This window comes from Pongo abelii, chromosome 6 (genome assembly GCF_028885655.2).
Source record: "Pongo abelii isolate AG06213 chromosome 6, NHGRI_mPonAbe1-v2.0_pri, whole genome shotgun sequence".
NCBI classification, from domain to species: Eukaryota; Metazoa; Chordata; class Mammalia; order Primates; family Hominidae; genus Pongo; species Pongo abelii.
Genome location: NC_071991.2, coordinates 15,238,246 through 15,261,140, shown reverse-complemented (window position 1 = coordinate 15,261,140; position 22,895 = coordinate 15,238,246). Strand labels below are relative to the sequence as shown.

General features: G+C 44.2%; 1 pseudogene; it reads left to right on the top strand.

The window, feature by feature from the left end:
• The window catches only part of LOC100443147 (uncharacterized), a 47,176-nt pseudogene that overhangs the window by 8,821 nt on the left and 15,460 nt on the right, over window positions 1-22,895 (top strand).

Below are 22,895 nucleotides of genomic sequence, written 5' to 3'. Positions count from 1 at the left end.
TACAGGCATGAGCCACCACACCTGGCCTGGATCCAGTTTTATCCATGTCCAAATGTTTTTTTTCCCTGAGCTGTTTTTTATTTTCTTCCACCTTATATGAACTGTAGTGTCAGCTTATCTAGTTCCAGGAAAAAGCTTTTTGGTATTTTTATTGGGATTGCATATTTATTTAGGGAAACTGATATCTCTGTATTATTAAGTTGACCTTAATAATATAACTAATTTTGTTGTTGTTGTTGTTGTTGTTGTTTTTGGATTTTTAGTAGAGATGGGGTTTCACCATGTTGACCTCTGACCTCAGAGGTCAAGCTGGTCTTGAACTCCTGACCTCAGGTGATCTGCCTGCCTCGGCCTTCCAAAGTGTTGGGATTACAGGCATGAGCCACCGTGCCCAAGCACTTTTACTTTTTCTTAGTTATATTCCTCTAATTGTTTTCTCTTCTCTAATTGTAGATAATGAGCATTTTATTAATACCTTGTTCTTGATCTTAGTGGGAAGATATGTAGTTTTTCCCTGTTAAGTAAAATCCTGACTTTTGGACCGAGAAGACTGAGGCATAAGAGAGTGTGTGTGTGTGTGTGTGTGTGTGTGTGTATATATATGTGCTTGTGTGTAATTGAAATACATATGTCACATATATCATACGTACTATTGCATATTAGGGTGTAATATTTATATTTGTGTATATACACAATATTGATGTTAATGAAGCATCCATCAGTTTCTATTTTCTTTAGTTTGTTTTTTTAAATCAGCTTTTTCTGTCAAGCTTTTTCAAGTATCTTCATGGATACAAGATTTTTCTTCTTTGCTGTGTTATAGTGGCTTACCATATTAATAGATTTCCAAATATTAAACTAGTCTATATTATTGGAATAAGTCCTATTTGTCTGTTGTATATTATGTTTTTAATCTGGTACTGGATTTTGTTTGGTTATGTTTCATTTTGGGTATTTGTATTGATGTAAGTGGTATTGGCATGTAATTTTATGTTATTTATTGGTTGATCAGTCTTCTAACCCCTACCACCTCTTTGCCTTCTGGACTAACTTAACCCAGAAAGTTATTACTCTCTTTCGGTGATTTTTATCAGCTCCTGTGGCCTGCCTGTGGATAAGCTTGGATGTTCTGCTTTAGTTTCTCAGCCCACCAGCCTAGCGGCTCTGCCTTGGAGCCGCTGTCTCTTGGGATCTACATGGTCCTAGCTGTATCACTGGGTTTGAACCCCTTGTTGATATGTTCTTTATAAATAACAGGATAATGCAACATGCTTACTGGGCACTTCCTTTTTCTAAACTACAAGTTTGGGCAGGGCATGCTGGCTCAAGCCTGTAATCCCAACACTTTGGGAGGCCAAGGCAGGTGGATTGCTGGAGCCCAGGAGTTTTGCTTTTTTTTTTTTTTTTTTTTTTGAGACAAGGTCTTGCTCTGTTACCTAGGCTGGAGTGCAGTGTTGCATTCACAGCTCACTGTAGCCTTGACCTCCCAGGCTCAAGCCATCCTCCTGCCTTAGCCTCCCAAGTAGCTGGAACTACAGGCATGTGCCATGATGCCCAGCCAATTTTTTAAAAAAATTTTATTTTTAGCAGAGATGAGGTCTTACTATGTTGCCCAAGCTGGTCTCGAACTCCTGAGCTCAAACGATCTTCCCATCTCGGCCTCCCAAAGTGCTAGGATTATAGGCATGAGCCACCATGCCCAGCCCCAACCTCTTAAAAATTGAAGCTGCTTCATGTTTGCCATTGGTACTTTTACACCTCATCATATTCTTCTTCCCCTTCATCCCATAGAATACACAATTCATCTTTAAGAACTTCAAGTTAACTGAGTCTGTGAAGCCTAACTGATGGCATAAAGTTAAAATAATTTGATCCTCTTTTGTTAAATCATTCTGCACCTTGTCTGCATTACTCTAATAACAGCTTGGGCATTCATTCATTTAACGAATATTTATTGCTGCGAGATTGAGATGTTTGAGATAAAACTCAGCCATGCAGATAGCCAGAGGCCACTGGCTATGAGAATAAAAGAGCCAAAAGAACAAGGAGCTGAAACTAGGTGAGAGCCCCAGAGCAGTGAGTTAGGAAGAAGAAGACCAGGAACTGAGTGGTAGGTGCTCCAACATGAAGAGGTCCAGAAGAAGGGGAGGGCCTGGCAGCAAAGAAGACTAAAAGAAGTGACAAGGAGTAAAATGCTTGTGTTTGTTTACGTGTTTATCTCCTTATTAGGTTGTCTGCTTTCTGAGAGCAGGCATGGTGTTTCACTCATCTCATATCCCCAAAACTCAGTTCAGTTGCAAAATAGGAGCTCAGCTGTGTTTTGGGTTTTTATTTTTGTATATATATAAAGGACCCCAAAGGATATGTGTTTCCAATATGATTTCCCTTCCATAATCTGTAACATAAAATAAGGTATACAATGTTCATGGTTAACTTTACCAGTGAGCTTTGTAAAATGTTATCCCCCTATCCCTTTTCCATATCTCCCAATTCTGATCATGTTGCCATTACAGGGGCCAGTGTCATTCAAAGATGCGGCTGTGGATTTCACCCAGGAGGAGTGGCGGCAACTGGACCCTGATGAGAAGATAACATATGGGGATGTGATGTTGGAGAACTACAGCCATCTAGTTTCCATGGGTGAGGATAGCTTGCTTTCTGAATGCTCTCAGTTGAATGGGGTTTTATCCTTGAGTTTGAAGAAATAAGCGATGACACCATTTAATTCCTTGTGGGCACTAGCTGGAGTGTTTGTATTATTCTTCATTGAAAGGTTCTAACTTTGATAAGGTAAAAAATGGAGCACTTCTGTTATGCAGCTTATGAGGTGGCAACATCTTGTACTTTGGAGATTCTGAAGCCAAGCAGCTTGCCCAAGTCCTTCTTCTTTTCCCATTGACAGGATATGATATCACCAAGCCAAACGTCATCATTAAATTGGAGCAGGGAGAGGAGCCGTGGATAATGGGAGGTGAATTTCCATGTCAGCATAGTCCAGGTAAGTTAGTAGAGTATCAAATGTTAAAAAATGCTCATCCCAGACCTTTGGGAGTGACTAAAGAGTTGTTTATAGGTATTCGGTACCCTCAGTAACACCTCCCAACCCCCAAATATCACTTTCCTTCCCGCATACATACATGAACTCTTTTGTTGATTTTACATTTGATTTACATTGGTAGGGATTTTTTCATTCTAACCTATACTGGGGACCCATTCACTTCCTCTTTCTCCAGCATTATCAGTAACTTATTTACTCCTTTGCCATTACACAGTTGTTGTGGGCTGTTTGTTTGTTTGTTTGTATTTTGGAGACGGAGTCTTGTTCTGTCACCCAGGCTGGTGTGCACTGGTATGATCTCAGTTCACTGCAACCATTGCCTCCCAGGTTCAAGCGATTCTCCTTCCTCAGCCTCCTGAGTAGCTGGGATTTCAGGCACATGCCACCAAGCCTGGCTAATTTTTGTATTTTTAGTAGAGACGGGGTTTCATCGTGTTGGCCATGCTGGTCTTGAACTCCTGGCCTCAAGTGATCGCCCACCTCAGCCTCCCCAAGTGCTGAGATTACAGTCCTGAGCCACTGCTCCCGGCCTTACAGAATTGTTTCGTTTTGGGGCATTCAGAAGTCTGACATAAAAATTAACTTGAGACTTTTATGTTCATTCTTTTTATCTTCCATTTTCTTTCCTTCCTTGCTTTAAAAATACCTTGGACTTATTTTCTGCCCTCGATTTTATTTACTTCTTTAGGCATTCAGATACCAAAACCTCATCCTCCACCTGTGCTTGTGAATTGAGTCACAGCTTGTGGTGTGCGTTATTTCCCCGAGTCCATGCTCAGTTGATGTGATGATATAGCTCTCCCTCAGCTTTCCCCCGTTTCCCCAGTGCTCATTTATGACCCGTCTGTGTCCCTTCCCCATAACTGGAATCATGTTCTGTCCATAGTAGACATTCAGGAAGTGTGAATTTCATAAGGGAATGTCGGTTCCTTTTCTTGCCTTTTCAGGAGTGTCCTCCTAGAACCTGTTTTCTACTTTTTTGGTTTTCTTTGTATCCCTTAAAAGAGTTTATCTAATCTCAACTTCTAAGACCTTTTTTCCTGTGTATTTTTGCAGCTTGCCTCCAAATCGATATGTCTGACACTTTTAACCTAGTTGAATATTTTACTTGACAACATAGCAGTACCAGTGAGATAGTTCACTTCCTTCTTTCTCAGAATGTCTGATGATAAACTGTGCACATTCCAAAATCATGAATTCTATCTACCTTCCTCCCCTCGCAGTATTTGATTGTGCTAGTCTTTTCTCCATGGTTTGTGTTCTTTGTCTTTTGTGAAATGCCTTGCAGATCGTCAGCACATTCTGTTTCTTTTGACATTAGTGTTCAGTATTCTCCCATACCTGGATTACAGTGGATCCATCTTCCATTCAAATGATCATTGTCGTTTTCCTTCATCTGCATTTTACTTGCCGAGATAATACATATTTTCCCTTCCTTTCTTCCTCTCTTCCCTCCCTCCCTTCCTCGCTCCCTCCCTCCCTTCCTTCCTTCCATTTTGAGATGGAGTCTCACTCTCGTCACCCAGGCTGGAGTGCAATGGCATGATCTCGGCTCACTGCAGCCTCCCCCTCCCAGGTTCAAGCGATTCTCCTGCCTCAGCCTCCCAAAGTAGCTGGGATTACAGGCGCATGCCACCATGCCTGGCTAATTTTTATATTTTTAGTAGAGATGGGGTTTCACCATATTGGTCAGGCTGGTCTCTAACTCCTGACCTTGTGATCCACCTGCCTTGGCCTCTCGAAGTGCTGGGATTACAGGCCTGAGCCACTGTGCCCAGCCTATTTATTTATTGAGACAGAGTCTCACTCTGTCACTGAGGCTGGAGTGCAGTGGCACAATCTTGGCTCACGATAACCTCTGCCTCCCAGGTTCAAGTGATTCTTGTGCCTCAGCCTCCCGAGCAGCTGGGATTACAGGCATGCACCATCACGCCTGGCCTATTTTTGTATTTTTAGTAGAGACGGGGTTTCAGTCTGTTGGCCAGGAGTTCACTCTGTTGAACTCTTGGCCTTGTGATCTGCCCACCTCAGCTTCCCAAAGTGCTGGGATTACAGGCGTGAGCCACTGCACCCGGCCCCCTTCATTTAATTTTAAATTGTGGTTAAAAAAACATGTAACATGGCCGGGCACGGTGGCTCACACCTGTAATCCCAGCACTTTGGGAGGCCAAGGCGGGCGGATCACAAGGTCAGGAGATCGAGACCATCCTGGCAAATAACGGTGAAACCCCGTCTCTACTAAAAATACAAAAAAATTAGCCGGGCGTGGTGGTGGGCGCCTGCAGTCCCAGCTACTTGGGAGGCTGAGGCAAGAGAATGGCATGAACCCGAGAGGCAAAGCTTGCAGTGAGCGGAGATCGCACCGCTGCACTCCAGCCTGGGCGACAGAGCCAGACTCCATCTCAAAAAAAAAAAAATCGTAACATACAGTTTACCATCTTAACCATTTTTAAGCGTACGGTAATGTTAACTGTATTTGCATTGTTGAGCAGTAAACTTTAGCGTTGTGCGTTGTGTGTCAGGTTTTGTCAAGCACGTGACAGCGCGTGGTAGGTGTGGAGTGTGGCTCATCAGCAAGCGCTCTGGCAGGTCGTGCTTTCGCCATCTTCATCCCTACTTCCTGTGCTCCCGCTCCCTTGGGTCCCAGGATCCCACTCCTTCAATGAAACTCAGTCTTCTGTCTCTGCCTGGTGCTCCTGCCCTGGTTTCTGCTCAACTGGGTGCCGTGTCTCTGTTCCCCAAAGTTCTGTTTCTGTTCTATGCTGCCCCCTCCCCCCACCCCCGTTTTGTCTTTTTTAAGAGACAAGGTCTTGGCCGGGCATGGTGGCTCACACCTGTAATCCCAGCACTTGGGGAGGCTGAGGCGGGCGGATCACCGGAGGTCAGGAGTTCCAGACCAACCTGGCCAACAGAGTGAGACTACTAAAAATACAAAAATTACCTGGGCGTGGTGACACGCGCCTGTAGTCCCATATACTTGGAGGCTGAGGCACGAGAATTGCTTGAACCCGGGAGGAGGCAGTTGTGGTGAGGAGAGAACGCACCACTGCACTCCAGCCTGGGCGACAGAGCGAGACTTTGTCTTAAAGAAATAAAGAAATAAAGACTCTTTCTAGGCCAGGTGTGGTGGCTCACGCCTGTAATCCCAGCACTTTGGGAGACCGAGGTAGGTGGATCACCTGAGGTCAGAAGTTCCAGACCAGCCTGGTCAACATGGTGAAACCCCGTCTCTACTAAATATACAAAAAATTAGCCGGGCGTGGTGGCGGGCGCCTATAATCCCAGCTAGTCAGGAGGCTGAGGCAGGAAAATCGCTTGAACCTGGGAGGCAGAGGTTGCAGTGAGCTGAGATCACGCCATTGCACTCCAGCCTGGGCAACAAGAGTGAAACTTCGTTCAAAAAAAAAAAAAAAAAACTCTTTCTAGAGAGAGAAAGAGATGAGAGAGAGGAGAGAGAGAGAGAGAGATCTCTGTCTCTGTCGCCCAGGCTGGGAGTGTGGAGGTGCTGTCATGGCTTACTGAAGCCTCCAACTCCTGGACTCGAGATCCTCCACCCCACCTTCCAAGTAGCTGGCACTACAGGTGCGCACAGCTGACCATGCCTGGCTAATTTTAAAAGTTTTTGGTAAAAATGGGGTGTCCCTATGTTGCCCAGGCTGGAGTGCAGTGGCGTGATCATAGCACATGGCAGCTTTGAACTCCTGGGCTCAAGCAACCCTCCCACCTCAGCTTCCACATAGCTGGGACTACAGGCCTGCCCACCACACCCAGCTAATTTTTAAAAATTTTCTATAGAAGTGGAGTCTTGCTGTGTTGCTCAGGCTCGTCTCCAACTCCAGACCTCAAGCCGTCCTCCCACCTCTACCTTCCAAAGTGTTGGGATTACAGGCATGAGCCAAGGCACCCAGCCTGTCTGTTCTGGACACATTTGGAGCACTTCTCGCTCTTCCACACCATCGTAATGACCAGGGTTGTCCAGATGGCTTCTAAAGGCTCCCAACAGGGCATATCATGTGAGGACTGCATTTCATCTGTTTGTAGGATAGTTCTATGTACCTTTTTCATACCTCAGACCCTGTCTAAATCTGAAGTGGTGATATTTGCTTCCTCTCCCAGCCTTTCACCTCCTGTGCGTTCACTAAATTCACCAGTTACTAAGGCATGAAACTGACAGATTTTACTCTGAATGTCCTCTTCCTTCTGGGAGGTGCCAGGTCCTAGACAGCTGTGTCCATTTTTCTGTTCTTTGCATTCTCACTGTTCTCCCCTGGCCCCTCCTTCTATACTTTAGCTTGCCTATTGTAGCAGTCTTCTCTTTGATCTTCCTGATTGCCATCTCCTTCTGTCATCGTTCAGTCTACCCATTCTCTTGAGACTGATCTTCCTAAAGCATGGATCTAAATATATCATTTAGGCCGAGCGCAGTGGCTCATACCTGTAATCCCAGCACTGTGGGAGGTGGAGGCAGGCGGATTACCTGAGGTCAGGAGTTCGAGACCACCCTGGCCAACCCGTCTCTACTAAATATAGAAAAATTAGCCAGGCATGGTGGTGCATGCCTGTAATCCCAGCTACTCCAGAGGCTGAGGCAGGAGAATCACTTGAACCCAGGAGGCGGAGGCTGCAGTGAGCTGAGATCGCGCCACTATTCTCCAGCCTGGGTGACAGAGCAAGACTGTGTCAAAATGAATAAATCAATCTATCATTTACCTGCTCAAAAACTTTCAGTGGCTCCCAACTGTGGTCGGTTTAGATGCTTAGCTCATTAGAATGCCATCCAAGCTCTAGACCTGTGGCTTTCAAGCTGGGCTTTGAGATGCATCATGAGTTCAAAGGGGAGAGTAAGGGGAAGAAGCTGAACTGGGGATTTCTGGTTTTGTAGCCCAGTGTCAATCTTTGGGTTTTATTCCTTTTTCAGATTGTGCTTCCATTTAAAAAATGAGTTCCAGTTTAAAAAAAATATATATGCTGGACTGGGCATGGTGGCTTATGCCTGTAATCCCAGCACTTTGGGTGGTCGAGGTGGGCAGATCACTTGAGCCCAGGAGTTCGAGGTCAGCCTGGGCAACATAGGGAGACCCCATTTCTACAAAAAAATTTAAAAATTAGCCAGAAGTGGTGGCATGCACTTGTAGTCCGAGCTATTCAGGAGGCTGAGGTGGGAGGATTGCTTGAGCCCAGGAGGTCAAGGCTGCAGTGAGCTGTGATAGTGCCACTGCACTCCAGCCTGGGTGACAGGGTGAGACCCTGTCTCAAAAAAAAGAAAAACAGTTAAATTAGCTGGGCATGGTGGCACGCACCTGTAGTCCCAGTTACTTGGGAATGTTGAGGTAAAAGAGGATTGCTTGAGCTCAGGGTTCTCAGGTTGCAGTGAGCTATGATTGTGCCACTGCACTCTAGCCTGGGCAAGAGTGATACCCTGATTCTGTAAAAAAAGAAAGAAAGAAAGAAAAGTGCTTGAAAACCATTGCAGGAAATGATCCATTCTAAACTATTTTTGGCCATGACTCCCACTATTTACCCATCCCACGAAGTGTTCATTTCCTACTTCTATTAGAACATGTCACATTCATTCACAAAATATGTACTGATCATTAACTATTTGCCTGCCACTGTTAAGCACTGGGAATAAGACAGTGAACTGAACACATTACCCTAATAATTTTACACTTTATTGCAGGAAAAGATGGACACTAAAATATATGTGTCAAGGCCGGGCGTGGTGGCTCATGCCTGTAACCCTAGCACTTTGGGAGGCCGAGGTCAGGAGTTCGAGACCAGCCTGGGTAACATGGCGAAACCCCATCTCTACTAAAAATACAAAAATTAGCCAGAAATCGCTTGAACCTGGGAGGCTAAGGTTGCAGTGAGCCAAGATCGTGCCACTGCACTCCAGCCTGGGCAACAGAGCAAGACTCTGTCTCAAAAAATAATAATAATAAACAAAATATATGTGTCAAATGGTGACAATTACTGTGAGGGGAAAAAAGTTCCTTGGGAGTGGGAAGTGATTACTTTTTATAAGGTGGTTGAGAAAGGCCTCACTGATAAGATACTTAGAGAGCTGAAGGAGGTGGAGAGAGAGCCATGCTTACCTCCAAAGGAACAGCATTCCAGAGAGGAATATGCATGGCATGTTTAGAACAGCAGAAAAAGCCAATGAGGCTGGAGCGAAGTTCAGCAAAGGCAAAGGCGGAGAGAGTTGAGATCCAAGAGGGAGCAGGGAGTCATGTCACGCTTTGATGGGGATCGTAAGGACTGTCTTTTACTCTGAATAAAATGGGAATCTTTGCAGGTTGAACAGAGGACTAATGAGATTCGACTTAGTGTTTTTAAAAAGATCTCTCTGGCCTCTCTGTTGAGAATGGTTCATAGGAGAACTCTGGTCAGAACAGGGGTCCTGGTTATAAGACAGCGCTCCAGGCAAGACCAGCCAGAGGTGTGGATGAGAGAGGCGGCCGTAGATACAAGTGGTCACATGCAGGATGTATTTTGAAAGTAGACCTGGCCAGGTGTGGTGGCTCAGGCTTGTAGTCCCAGCACTTTGGGAGGCCAAGGCAGGAGGATCACTTGAGCCCAGGAGTTCAAGACTAGCCTGGGCAACATAGCAAGACCCTGTCTCTAAAAAAATTAAAAATTAGCTGGGTTTGGTGGATCGTGCCTGTAGTTCCAGGGACTTGGGAGGCTGAGGTGAGAGAATCGCTTTAGCCTGGGAAGTCATGGCTGCAGTGAGCTGTGATCACGCCACTGCACTCCAGCCTGGGCAACAGAGCGAGACCCTGTCTAGGAAAAAAAAGAAGAAAGTAGACCCAAAAGATTTTCAGATGCTTTGCATGCAGTGTGTAAGAGAAAGAGAGGAGTCAAGGATGACTCCAGGATTTTTGTTACGTGAACTTTAAGAATGTAGTTGTTATTTATTGAGTTAGCAAAGACTGCAGGAGAAACCAGTTTGGTGGGAGAGTGCGAAATTGGGAATTTGGTCTTGCACGTGTTAGGTTTATTTTTTTCTTTAAAAACAATTTTTAATGTTTTAAAAATAAATAGACAGATGGGGTCTCACTAAGTTGCCCAGGCTGATCTCAAACTCCTGGGCTCAAGCGATCCTCCTGTCTTGACCTCCCAAAGTGTTGGGATTATAGGCATGACCCACTGCACCTGGCTTTGCACATGTTAAGTTTGAGGTGTTTGTTAGATATCCAAATGGAAACATCAAGTAGGCAGTTGCATATGTTGGTTTTGAGTTTAGGGATTAGATTGAGATGAAGATAAAAATGCTGGAGTCAGTCAGGCGTGTTGGCTCACACCTGTAATCCCAGCACTTTGGGAGGCCAAGGTGGGTGGATCACCTGAGGTTGGGAGTTTGAGCCCAGCCTGGCCAACATGGCGAAATCCTGTCTCTACTAAAAATACAAAAAATTAGCCAGGTGTGGTAGTGGGCGCCTGTAATCCTAGGTACTCGGGAGGCTGAGGCAGGAGAATCACTTGAACCTGGGAGGTAGAGGTTGCAGCGAGCTGAGATTGCACCACTGCACTCCAGCCTGGGCGACAGAGTGCGACTGTCTCAAAAAAAAAGTGCTGGAGTCTTTAATGTGGAAACAGAATTTGGACTTAAGAAACAGGATGAGATACCTGGGAAGGCGTTGTATAGTTTGTCTCCGACTGGCGAGGGTGAGTTCTTTGAGAGGAGAGGCTCTGTTTTATTTTGTGTTTCTGTGTTTCTTTTTTCTTTTTCTTTTTTTTTTTTCTTTTTAGACAGAGTCTCTGTTGCCCAGGTTGAGGTGCAGTTGTGCCATCTCAGCTCACTGCAACTTCTGCCTCCTCGGTTCAAGCAATTCTCCGGCCTCAGCCCCTGAGTAACTGGGGATTATAGGCGCCCACCACTACACCTGGCTAATTTTTTTGTATTTTTAGTAGAGATGGGGTTTCATCATGTTGGTCAGGCTGGTCTCGACCTCCTGACCCCAGGTGATCTGCCCATCTTGGCCTCCCAAAGTGCTGGATTACAGGCGTGAGCCACCGTGCCCGGCCTATTTTGTGTGTTTCTGATACCCCCTAGCACAGTTCCTCACACATAGGTAGGTGCTCAATGAGTGCTTATTACACTGAGCAGGGACTTTGTGATGCAAATGACTGTATCCCCAATACGTAGCACAGAGTGGTACCCAGCAAATATTTGACGAATAAATGTGTATTTGCATAAAGTGGAGAAATGTTAACTGCCATGGGAAATGTCAGAGACGGGTATTCCAGATCATGATTTCTCTCAAGAGCACTCACCCAGTCACCATCACAGGATTTATTCTGCCCGCTTTATATTACTTTTTTTTTTTTTTTTTTTGAGACAGAATCTCGCTCTGTCGCCCAGGCTGGAGTGCAGTGGCGCACTCTCGGCTCACTGCAAGCTCCGCCTTCAGGGTTCACACCATTCTCCTGCCTCAGCCTCCCAAGTAGCTGGGACTACAGGCATGTGCCACCACACCCGGCTAGTTTTTTTGTATTTTTAGTAGAGATGGGGTTTCACTGTGTTAGCCAGGATGGTGTCAATCTCCTGACCTCGTGATCCACCCACCTCGACCTCCCAAAGTGCTGGGATTACAGGCGTGAGCCACTGCACCCAGTGCTTTATATTAAATTTAAACATACTTGAGCACCAGATTTTTATGCTTTTCTCTACAGTCGTCATATGAGTGAAGGTGGTAATGTGGGATGCAGCGTTTTCTAAACCTGGCCAAACTTTGACCATCTGGTGAGCTTTTGGCATTTGCAGAATATTAGACATCACTCCAAAACCTACTGAATCAGAATCTCAGGGGTTGTGCCCTGGAGAATTATATTTTAAAAGCTCACTCGGTGCTTCTGATTTAGCTCGTTCTCTGATGTCAGTTGGATAATCTGTCCTAAGGCCCCAGGCCCTGCTCTGTCATTGACTGTCATTTTGAGTGAGTCATTTGATCTCTGGGTCTTTTTCCCACTTATGAAAAATGAGGGTGAGAGCTGGGTGCCTGGATTTGTTTGTAATATTTAATCTCATTTTGATGCATGCAGGGTCTGTGCTAATAGCCTCCCTTTTATTCCTGATGCTGGTCATTTGCATCCTCTCTCTTTGCTTTTTTTTTTTTTTTCTTTGATTAGTCTGGCTAGGAATTTCTTTTTAATTGATCTTTTCAAAGAGCCAACATTTGGTTTAATTGATTTTTTAAATATTTCTATTTTAACTTCACTGATTTCTACTTTTACATTATTTTTTTTTTTATTTTTATTTTTTGAGATGGAGTCTTGTTCTGTCACCCAGGCTGGAGTGCAGTGGCGCAATCTGGGCTCACTGCAACCTCCACCTCCTGGATTCAAGCGATTCTCCTGCCTCAGCTTGGAAGTAGCTAGGATTACAGGCACATGCAATCACGCCTGGCTATTTTTGTATTTTTAGTAGAGATGGAGTTTTACCATGTTGGCCAGGCTGGTGTTGAACTCTTGGCCTTAAGAGATCTGCCCACCTCAGCCTCCCAAAGTGTTGGGGTTAGAGGTGTGAGCCACCCCTCCCAGCCTGCTCTTATATTAATTCTGTTTCCTTCTTTCTGTTTGTTTTGTGGTTATTTTGCTCCTCTTTTTCTAGTTTCTTAAAATGGAAGCTCAGATTCTTAAGATTTTTTTTTTCATTGCTTCTTCTCTAAGCATTTAGGGCTACAAATTTACCTAAAGTTTACTTTGGCTGCATCTCACAGGATTTGGCGTTTTTTTTAAGAGATGGCATCTCCCTTTGTTGCCCAGGTCAGACTGCAGTGGTGCAATCATAGCTCATTGAAGCCTCAAACTCCTGGGCTCCAGGAATCCTCCCACCACAGTCTCTCAAATACTTGGGACTACAGGTATGCGCCACCATGCCCTGCTGACAGGTTTTTATATGTTTTATTTTTAATTGAAGTGAAAGTCACACACCGTTTTTTTTTTTTTTTTTTTTTTTTTGAGACAGGGTCTCACTCTGTTGCCTGTGCTGGAGTGCGGTGGTGTGATTATAGCTCTCTGCAGCCTTTAATTCCTGGGCTCAAGCAATCCTCCCACCTCATCCTGAGTAGCTAGGACTCAGGCTAATTTTTTTTTTTTTTTTTGAGACGGAGTCTTGTTTTGTGGCCCAGGCTAGAGTGCAGTGGTGTGATCTCAGCTCACTGCAACCTCCACCTCCCAGGTTCAAGCGATTCTCCTGCTTCAGCCTCCAGAGTAGCTGGGATTACAGGCACCTGCCACCGTGCCCGCCTAATTTTTGTCTTTTCAGTAGAGACGGGGTTTTACCATTTTGGCCAGGCTGGTCTCGAACTCCTGACTTCATGATCCACCTGCCTCGGCCTCCCAAAGTGCTGGGATTACAGGCATGAGCCACTGTGCCCAGCCCGACTCAGGCTAATTTTTTTTTTTTTTTTGTAGAGATGGGATCTCACTGTGTTGCCAGGCTGGTCTTGAACTCCTGGTCTCAAGCGATCCTCCTACCTCAGCCTTCCAAGGAGCTGGGATTACAGGCATGAGCCACCACACCCAGTCCACATACCATTTTAAAGCATACAATTCAGGCTGGGCACAGTGGCTCACATCTGTAGTCCCAGCACTTTGGGAGGCCAAGGTGAGCAGATCACCTGAGGTCAGGAGTTCAAGACCAGCCTGGCCAACATGGTGAAACCCCATCTCTACTAAAAATACAAAATTAGCCGGGCATGGTGGCGCATGCCTGTAATCCCAGCTACTTTTGAGAGTCTGAGGCAGGAGAATCGCTTGAACCTGGTAGGCAGAGGTTTCAGTGAGCCGAGATCGCGCCATTGCACTCAAGCTTAGGCAACAAGAGTGAAACTCATCAAAAAAAAAAAAACTGTAGACAGGATAGTTTCTCTGCCTGTCTTTGTGTGTTCAGTGACTTCCATCTGCTCAAATGATTTCAAAATAGTCTGGTGAATTTTCCATTTCCATTTTTATACTTTTCTTTCTTTCTTTCTTTTTTTTTTTTTTTTTTGAGATGGAATTTCATTCTTGTCACCCAGGCTGGAGTGCTGTGGTGCGATCTTGGCTCACTGCAACCTCTGCCTCCTGGGTTCAAGCAATTCTCCTGTCTCAGCCTCCTGAGTAGCTGGGATTATAGGCACCCACCACCATGCCTGGCTAATTTTTGTATACTTTTCAGCTTCAGACTTTGATTCCTTTCAATAATTTCTATTTTTTTTCCTTTTTTATTTTTTTCTCTAAGCTTTAGTTTGTCTATAATACATTCTTTTCTTTTTTTTTTTGAGATAGGGTCTCACTCTGTCACCCAGGCTGGAGTGCAGTGGTGCAATCTTGGCTCACTGCAGGCTTGACTTCTCACACTCAGGCAATTCTTCTACCTCAGCCTCCCAAGTAGCTGGGACTACAGGTGCATGCCACCACACTTGGCTAATTGTTTGTATTTTTTGTAGAGAGGGGGTTTCGCCATGTTGCTGAGGCTGGTCTTTTTTTTTTTTTTTTTTTTTTTTTTCAGCATATAAATTTTTTTTTTTTTTTTTTTTCTTTTATTGTAATTATTATTATTATTATTATTATACTTTAGGTTTTATGGTACATGTGCCCAATGTGCAGTTAGTTACATATGTATACATGTGCCATGCTGGTGCACTGCACCCACCAACTCGTCATCTAGAGGCTGGTCTTGAAATCCTGGCCTCAGGTGATCTGCCCGCCTCAGCCTCCCAAAGTGCTAGAATTACAGGTATGAGCCACTGCCCCTCACCTGTCTATAATATTTTGTATTTCTTTATTGATGTTCTGCATTTGTTGAGACATTGTTCTCCTTGTATCCTTTAACTCTTTATTCATCATTTCTTTTAGCTTTTTGAGCAGATTTCAGACAGCTGATTTAAAGTCTTTGTCTAGTACTTTCAATGTCTGTGCTTCCTTAAAGACAATTTGTTTCTTTTGTGAATGGGCTGTACTCTCTTATGTCACTGCATGGTTTGTAATTTTTTTTTTTTAAATTGGAGTCAGGCACAGTGACTCACACCTATAATCCCTTTTCCCCCCAAAAAGAAAAAAGTAAAATTAAAAAGAAAAGAAGAGGCCAGGCATGGTGCCTCACGCCTGTAATCTCAGCACTTTGGGAGGCCAAGGTGGGCAGATTGCCTGAGGTCTGGAGTTCAAGACCAGTCTGGCCAACATGGTGAAACCCCATCTCTACTAAAAATCCCAAAACTTAGCCAGATGTGGTGGTATGCGCCTATAATCCCAGCTACTCGGGAGGTTAAGGAAGGGGAACTGCTTGAACCAGGGAGGTGGAGGTTGCAGTGAGTGGAGATCACACCACTGCACTCCAGTCTGGACGACAGAGCGAAGACTCCGTCTCAAAAAAGGAAATCAGACATTTTGAGTATTATAATGGGGTAATTGGAAATTATTTTATCCTCCCCACCACCCCTGGGTTTGCTTTTGCTGTGGGCTGTAGCTGTTTGTTCAGTGACTTTCTAAACCATTTTTGTAAAGTGTGTCTTCTTTTACATGTGCAGTCTCTGAAAGTTTCTCTGTCGTTAGCTTGTGTTCAACTAGAGTTTTAACAGAGATTTCCTTGAATGCCAGGAGCCAAAAGCGAAAAAAAAAAAAAAAAAAGAAAAACCCAGCTCTTTCCGTCTTTGTGGATTGCCACTGTGCTGGGGCACTGGAGCAGTCCTTCAGGGCTTAGCCAGTCTGTGTACAACTTTTTATTTTTTTTTAAGATGGAGTCTTGCCCTGTCGCCTAGGCTTGAGTGCAGTGGCATGATCTCGGCTCACTGCAGCCTCTGCCTCCCAGGTTCAAGTGATTCTCTGCCTCAGCATCCTGAGTAGCAGGGATTACAGGCTTGTGCCACCACGCCTGGCTAATTTTCCACCACACCCAGCTAATTTTTGTATTTTTTAGTAGAGACGAGGTTTCACCATGTTGGCCAGGCTGGTCTCTAACTCCTGGCCTCAAGTGATCTACCTGCCTCGGCTTCCCAAAGTGCTGGAATTACAGGTGTGAGCCACTGCACCCGGCCCAGTCTGTGAAGCTTTGCCCTAGGCTTTACTCCTTGCCTGCAGGGAGGATGGAGAGGAGCCACAGATGAAAGCTCAGCATCCTTTCTCAGGTCTATTCTGAGAATGTGCTCTGCACTCAGCATGTGCATGGCTACTGAAATTCCATAGTACACATGGGCAGGTCCGAATTTCAGTACCAGAATTTCCCATAGAAACTCTCCACAGCTTCTTCTCCCACGCTGTCAGCACACCTCTAGTTTGCCTCAACTGTAATCTTTTGCCTAGGCATCAGCGGGGTATGCATTTGATTTACAGTGTTTTCAAGGAATACCCTCTGTGTAGCCACGTTTCTGCCCTGTGTGAGTTCTGGGTTAGGTGAAACGAAGGCAGATCAGTCCTTTTGGCAGCCCTCGGGCAGCTGAGAACAGGAAAACACAATGCTTTGAGAATAAGGTCTGCTCTGCTGCCTTCAATACCAGAAACCACACTGGGAATGTGGGCTGCCATCTTCAAGGCTCCCACTGAACTATGGAAGGCTGTGGGGCAAGGGCAAGTAAAAAAACCCAGTTTTCCTACCATTTTGAAGTTGCTTTTTTCTTGATTTAGTGTTCATTTGGAGTATTAGTCAGTTTTCACACTGCTGGAAAGAACTGCCTGAGCCTGGGTAATTTATAAAGAAAGGAGGTTTAATTGATTCACAGTTCCACTTGGCTGGGGAGGTCTCAGGAGACTTACAATCATGGTGGAAAACGAAGGAGAAGCAAGTACCCTCTTCACTGGGTGGCAGGAGAGAGGAGAGAGTGCGGGGGAAACTGCCCCTTAAAAACCATCAGATCTCGTGAGAACTCCCTCACTATCACGAGAACAGCATGGGGCGAACCGCGCCCGTGATCCAATCACCTTCCACCAGGTCCCTCCTTGACCCCTGAGGATTACAATTCAGGATGAGATGTGTGTGGGGACAAAGAGCCACATCAGATGATTTGGTGATTGTAAACCTTTGATTATTTTTCTACAGTTCTCATGAAGTTCATTCAGACAGTTTTGCTTGGTTTATCAGTGTTTCTGTGGGGGGATGGGGACTTGGAGCTACCTACTCTGCCATTTTTGCTGATATCAGTCAACATGTTATATTTTCACTTTTAAATAATTCAATATGTTTTCCAATTTCTCTTGTGACTCACTCTTTGACCCATGAATTATTTAGAAGTGTATTTAATTTCCATGTGTTTAGGGATTTTCTGGTTTCTTTTTTAAATTGATTTAGTTTAATTCTTTTATGGTCACAGAACATATTTTGTATGATTTCAGTTATTTTACATTTCTTAAGATTTGTTTTGGCCGGGCATGGTGGCTCACACCTGTAATCCCATCACTTTGGGAGGCTGAGGTGGGCAGATCACCTGAGGTCAGGAGTTTGAGACCAGCCTGGCCAACATGGCAAAACCCCGTCTCAAAAACACAAAAATTCACCAGGCGTGGTGGTGCATGCCTGTAATCCCAGCTACTCGGGAAGCTGAGGCAGGAAAATTTCTTGAACCCAGGAGGCGGAGGTTGCAGTAAGCCAAGATTGCACCTCTGCACTCCAGCCTGGGGGACAGAGACTCCATCTCAAAAAAAAGATTTTATGACCCAGGTTCTGGTAAATCTTGCTGAATCTTCTATGGGCAAAGAATGTGTACCCTGCTGTTGCTGTGTGAAGTCTCCTGTAAATGTCAGTTAGGTTCCATTGGTCGATGATGGTGTTCAGTTACTGTATTGTTTGCTGATTTTCTTTGCTGTTTTTTTCCTGTGAATGGTCTAAGCTTCCGTATTTCCTGTTTCTTTGTATATTTTATAGTTTTTTGTTGAGAATGTTGCATTTTAAGTGTTACAATGTAATGACCCTCAAAATGTGATTCTCTCAGTCACCTGGGATTGCTGGGTTTTGCTTGTTGAGGTCTGGAGCTCTCCTTTTGTTACTTTTCCAAACTATTTTTGCAAAGCGTTTCTTCCTTGTGGTCACTGAAATTTCTGTGTCATTACCTCTGCAGTAATGACAGTAAGGAAATCTCTAACATCGATTTCCTTAAATAGGTGGCTTTAAATGGGGTGGGGCAGAGGAGGATTTTGTCTCTTTAATAAAATCTTCTGAAGGATGTCCCTGGGGGAAGCCACTATTGCTGAGAGGGCCAAATAAACCAAGGCAAGCATCCATGCTGGTCCTCAGAGACCCATTGGACCCACCAAAGTGCAGAACCCGCGGTTTTGGAGGACAGAGTTCCGCTGCTCGCCCTGGCATCAGCCAGCTGCTTCGGGAACTCAGGCTCAGGAATGGGGGAGTGTTGGCTGGTTGGCACATGCCACTCACTCGTGAAGATCAGCAGCCTCTCCCTTCATTGTTTAAGTATGTCTCTGGTTGTTAGGAGTTTCTGGTCATGTTTCAGAGTTCCAGAAGAGCTGATTCCAATCACTCTTTCTAGCTCAGTGGTTGCTTCAGTGAAGGGACTGATCACTACACTACAGCTTCCTACCCTGCCATCTTATGTGACTATTGATATTTATTTATTTATTTATTGAGACAGAGTCTTACTCTGTTGGCTGGAGTGCAGTGGTGCAGTCACGGCTCACTGCAGCCTTGACCTCCTGGGCTTGAGTGATTTTCTCACTTCAGCCTCCTGAGCAGCTGGGACTATAGGTATATGCCACCATGCATGGCTAATCTTTTTTTTTTTTTTTTTTTTCTTTTTGTAGAGATGGGGTCCCGCTATCATGCCCAGGCTGGTCTCAAACTCCTGAGCTCAAGTGATTCCCCCCGCCTCAGCCCCCTAACGTGCTGGGATTACAGGCATAAACTGCCACACTTGGCCATGAGTCATTTTTAAAAAAACAGATTCCAACAACCTTTTTGATTGCTGTGTTTAGAAGATTTATACTTAATTTTAGATGGGTTTTTATTGTCTATTTTCTAACTTGTTCCCTCTGGGTTTTTTTATACCTGTTTCCCTTTTCTTGCCTTTTTGTGGGGTACTTGGACATTTCTTAGTATGCCATTTAACTTCATATGCCATGCTAAATCAATTCAGTATGCCATTTAGTATATATTTTTGTATAGAATTTTATAGGTGGCTGTAGAGATTATATTATACATACTTATGATCGTTGGCTAGTATCAACCTTTTACCACTTCAAGTGAAATGTAGAAACTCTACTGCTTTCTAGGCCCCTCTGCCCTTCTTTATGGTATTGTTGTCTTGAATATCACCTCTACATACATTGAGAACCACGTGAGATAATGTTATGATTTTGCTTTTGCCCATCAAATATAATTTTTAAACTCAAGAGATTATATTCACCCAGATATTTACCCTGTTATTGCTTTTTTAAATTTCTTTTTTTTAATTTAATTTGTATACTTTTTCTTCTGAAAAAAATCTTTCTGGATTTTTCTTCATTGCTTTTTTTTTTTTTTGAGACAGTCTCACTCTGTCGCCCAGGCTGGAGTGCATTGGTGTGATCTCAGCTCACTGCAACCTCCACCTCCCTAGTTCAAGTGATTCTCCTGCCTCAGCCTGTCGAGTAGCTGGGATTGCAGGCATGCACTGCGATGCCTGGCTAATTTTTATATTTTTAGTAGAGATGGGGTTTCACCATGTTGGCCAGGCTGGTCTTGAGCTCCTGACCTCAAGTGATCCTCCTGCCTTAGCCTCCCAAAGTGCTGGTATTACAGGCGTGAGCTACCGTGCCCAGCCTCTTCAGATATTTTTTTGGGCACTGCACTCTTTTTCCTCTCCTTCTGGGAATTCAGTGACATGAATGTTAGAGCTTTTGCTGTTGTCCCATTGTTCTTTTTTTTTTTTTTTTTGTATTTGTTTTCTCTCTGTTGGTCAAATGGGATTATTTCTACATAATTTTTTTTCTTATGGCAAGATTGTTATGATACAGATTGGATCATTTCTGCTGCTCTATCATCAAGGTCACCAATTTTTTTCTCTGTTGTATCTCCATTCTGCTATTGAGTTCACCCACTGAGTTTTTTACTTAGTTATTGTAATTTCTAGTTCTGAAATTACAATGTAGTTCTTCCACATATCTTCAATGATGTCAGGGGAACCCACCCCCAATAATTCAACATGAGTCCTTTTCTATTTTCCCTAAGTATCAGCCAGTCTGAGAAATAAAGGGAAAGAGTACAAAGAGAGAAATTTTTAAAGCTGGGTGTCCGGGGGAGACATCATATGTCGGCAGGTTCCGTGATGCCCCAAAGCTGCAAAACCAGCAAGTTTTGATTAGTGATTTTCAAAAGGGGAGGGAGTGTATGAATAGGGTGTGGGTCACAGAGATCACGTGCTTCACAAGGTAATAAAATAGCACAAGGCAAATGGAGGCAGGGCGAGATCACAGGACCAAGGCAAAATTAAAATTGCTAATGAAGTTTCAGGCATGCATTGTCATTGATAACATCTTATCAGGAGACAGGTTTGAGAGCAGACAACCGGTCTGACCAAAATTTATTAGGCAGGAATTTCCTCGTCCTAATATGCCTGGGAGCACTATGGGAAACCGGTGCTTATTTCCTCCCTTATCTGCAATCGTAAAAGACAGACGTTCCCAGAGCGGCCATTTTAGAGCCCTCCCCCAGGAACGCATTCTGTTTCTCAGGGCTGTTGTTCCTTGCTGAGAAAAATAATTCAGCAATATTTCTCCTATTTGCTTTTGAAAGAAGAGAAATATGGCCCTGTTCCACCCGGCTCTCAGGCAGCCAGACCTAATGGTTATCTCCCTTGTTCCCTGAACATCATTGTTATCCTGTTCTTTTTTCAAGGTGCCCAGATTTCATATTGTTTAAACAATTTGTTCAGTTAACGTAATCATCACAGGGTCCTGAGGCGACATACATCCTCAGCTTACGAAGATGACGGGATTAAGAGATTAAAGACAGGCATAGGAAATCACAAGAATATTGATTGGGGAAGTGATAAATGTCCATGAAATCTTCACAATTTATGTTCAGAGATTCAGTAAAGACAGGTGTAAGAAATTATAAAAGTATTAATTTAGGGAACTAATAAATGTCTATGAAATCTTCACAATTTATGTTCAGAGATTCCAGTAAAGACAGGTGTAAGAAATTATAAAAGTATTAATTTAGGGAACTAATAAATGTCTATGAAATCTTCACAATTTATGTTCTTCTGCCATGGCTTTAGCTGTTCTCTCCGTTCGGGGTCCCTGACTTCCCGCAACACATTGAGACTTTATATTTTTCAGTGTGCTTCGAGAGTGTTCATAATCACGTCTTGGGCCATTTATAAGATAGCTCATCTAAAATCCTTATGCGATAATTCCAACATCTTTGTTATCTTAGTGTTACCATCTGTTGCTTGTCTTTCCTCATTCAGATTTTTTCTGGTTTTTAGTATGAGGAGTAATTTTTCTGGGTTCAGATTTTTCTGGTTCTTAGTGTGAGGAATAAGTTTTAATTTTATCCTGAATACTCTGAGTGTTATGTTATGAGGCTGTAGTTCCTGTATAAATATTCTATATTAGCAGGCACTCAACCTGTTTAGATTCGGGTTGCACTTTCTGTGGCCAGCAGGGCTCTGGTTCTAAGATCAATTTAGTTTTCTAAGTTTTTGCAGAGCTCTTCTGGCCTCCCACACCTGTGTGCAACCCAGAGGCCAATTTGTTTTTTTGTTGTTGTTTGGAGACAGTGTCTTGCTCTGTTGTCCTGACTGGAGTGCAATGGCCCAGTCATAGCTCACAGCACCTGTAACCTCCCAGACTCAGTCACTGCTTCTTCTCAGCCTCCTGAGTAGCTGGGACCAGAGATACACACTACCACGCCCAGCTAATTTTTTATATTTAGTAGAGACAAGGTCTCACTCTGTTGCCCAGGCTGATCTTGAACTCCTGGGTTCAAGTGTTCCTCCCATCTCAGCCTCCCACAGTGTTGGGATTACAGGCATGCGCCACCGCACCCAGCCCTGGAGGCCAGTTTGAAACCTCAGAGTATTCCACATTGCCGTTGAGCTCTCAAAGCTTTTGCTGTGTTGATCCTGGTTGTTTTCACACATGGGCACTTGGAGGGCATGGCCAGGACTTCTACACATATTTAACCCGTTTCCCATTTAGGAAAAAAAAAGTGCAGCTTGCTGCTAGCGTTCATTTAATTTTACATAAATACACTTTTGAGCCTAAAGTAAATCTGACTGATTTTCAGTGCGAAAATAAAATATGAAAACTGGGTTTGGCCTTCTTCCAAGTGTACTTTCCTTCCCTTCCTTCCTTTCTTTACTGCTTTAAAGCTTTTTAATAAATTTTCACTCCTGTTCTAAAAGAAAAAATATATATATCAACTGTTCTTGGAGTTATTATTAAACAAAACTTGTCTTTAATCCGAATGTAACAGAAATGTACACAACGTTATATTAGGATTAGAGAGGAATATTCTGCAGCGGGTGGGACGGGGAACGGGAAATGGGTTGGAGAATCCTTTCTTCCAGCTCCTCACTGTCTTTGAGAGAGGATGGGGTGCCACCTTCTTACTGTGATTCAATCTTGTGCAGGTTGTGGATAGTCAACAGGGCCCTTCCACACAGTCTTTCCAGTGCTTGGTGGAGAGGGGAGAGATTCCACCTCTGCTTGTGTTGGCCCAAGGTGGGGAGGGTCAACAGGTCTTTGTTCCAGAATCTCTACAGTATCTGGGGCAGGGGAAGGTGCAGCTTTTTTCAGGCTGTTGTCCTAGAGTAGGGTGTGTGTAGTCAAAAGGGCACTGTCCCACAGGGCCGCCCTCTTCACTGTCATTTGGCTCGAAAGATGAGGCTCCTTTTGCGGGGGGCGGGGGCTGGAGGGG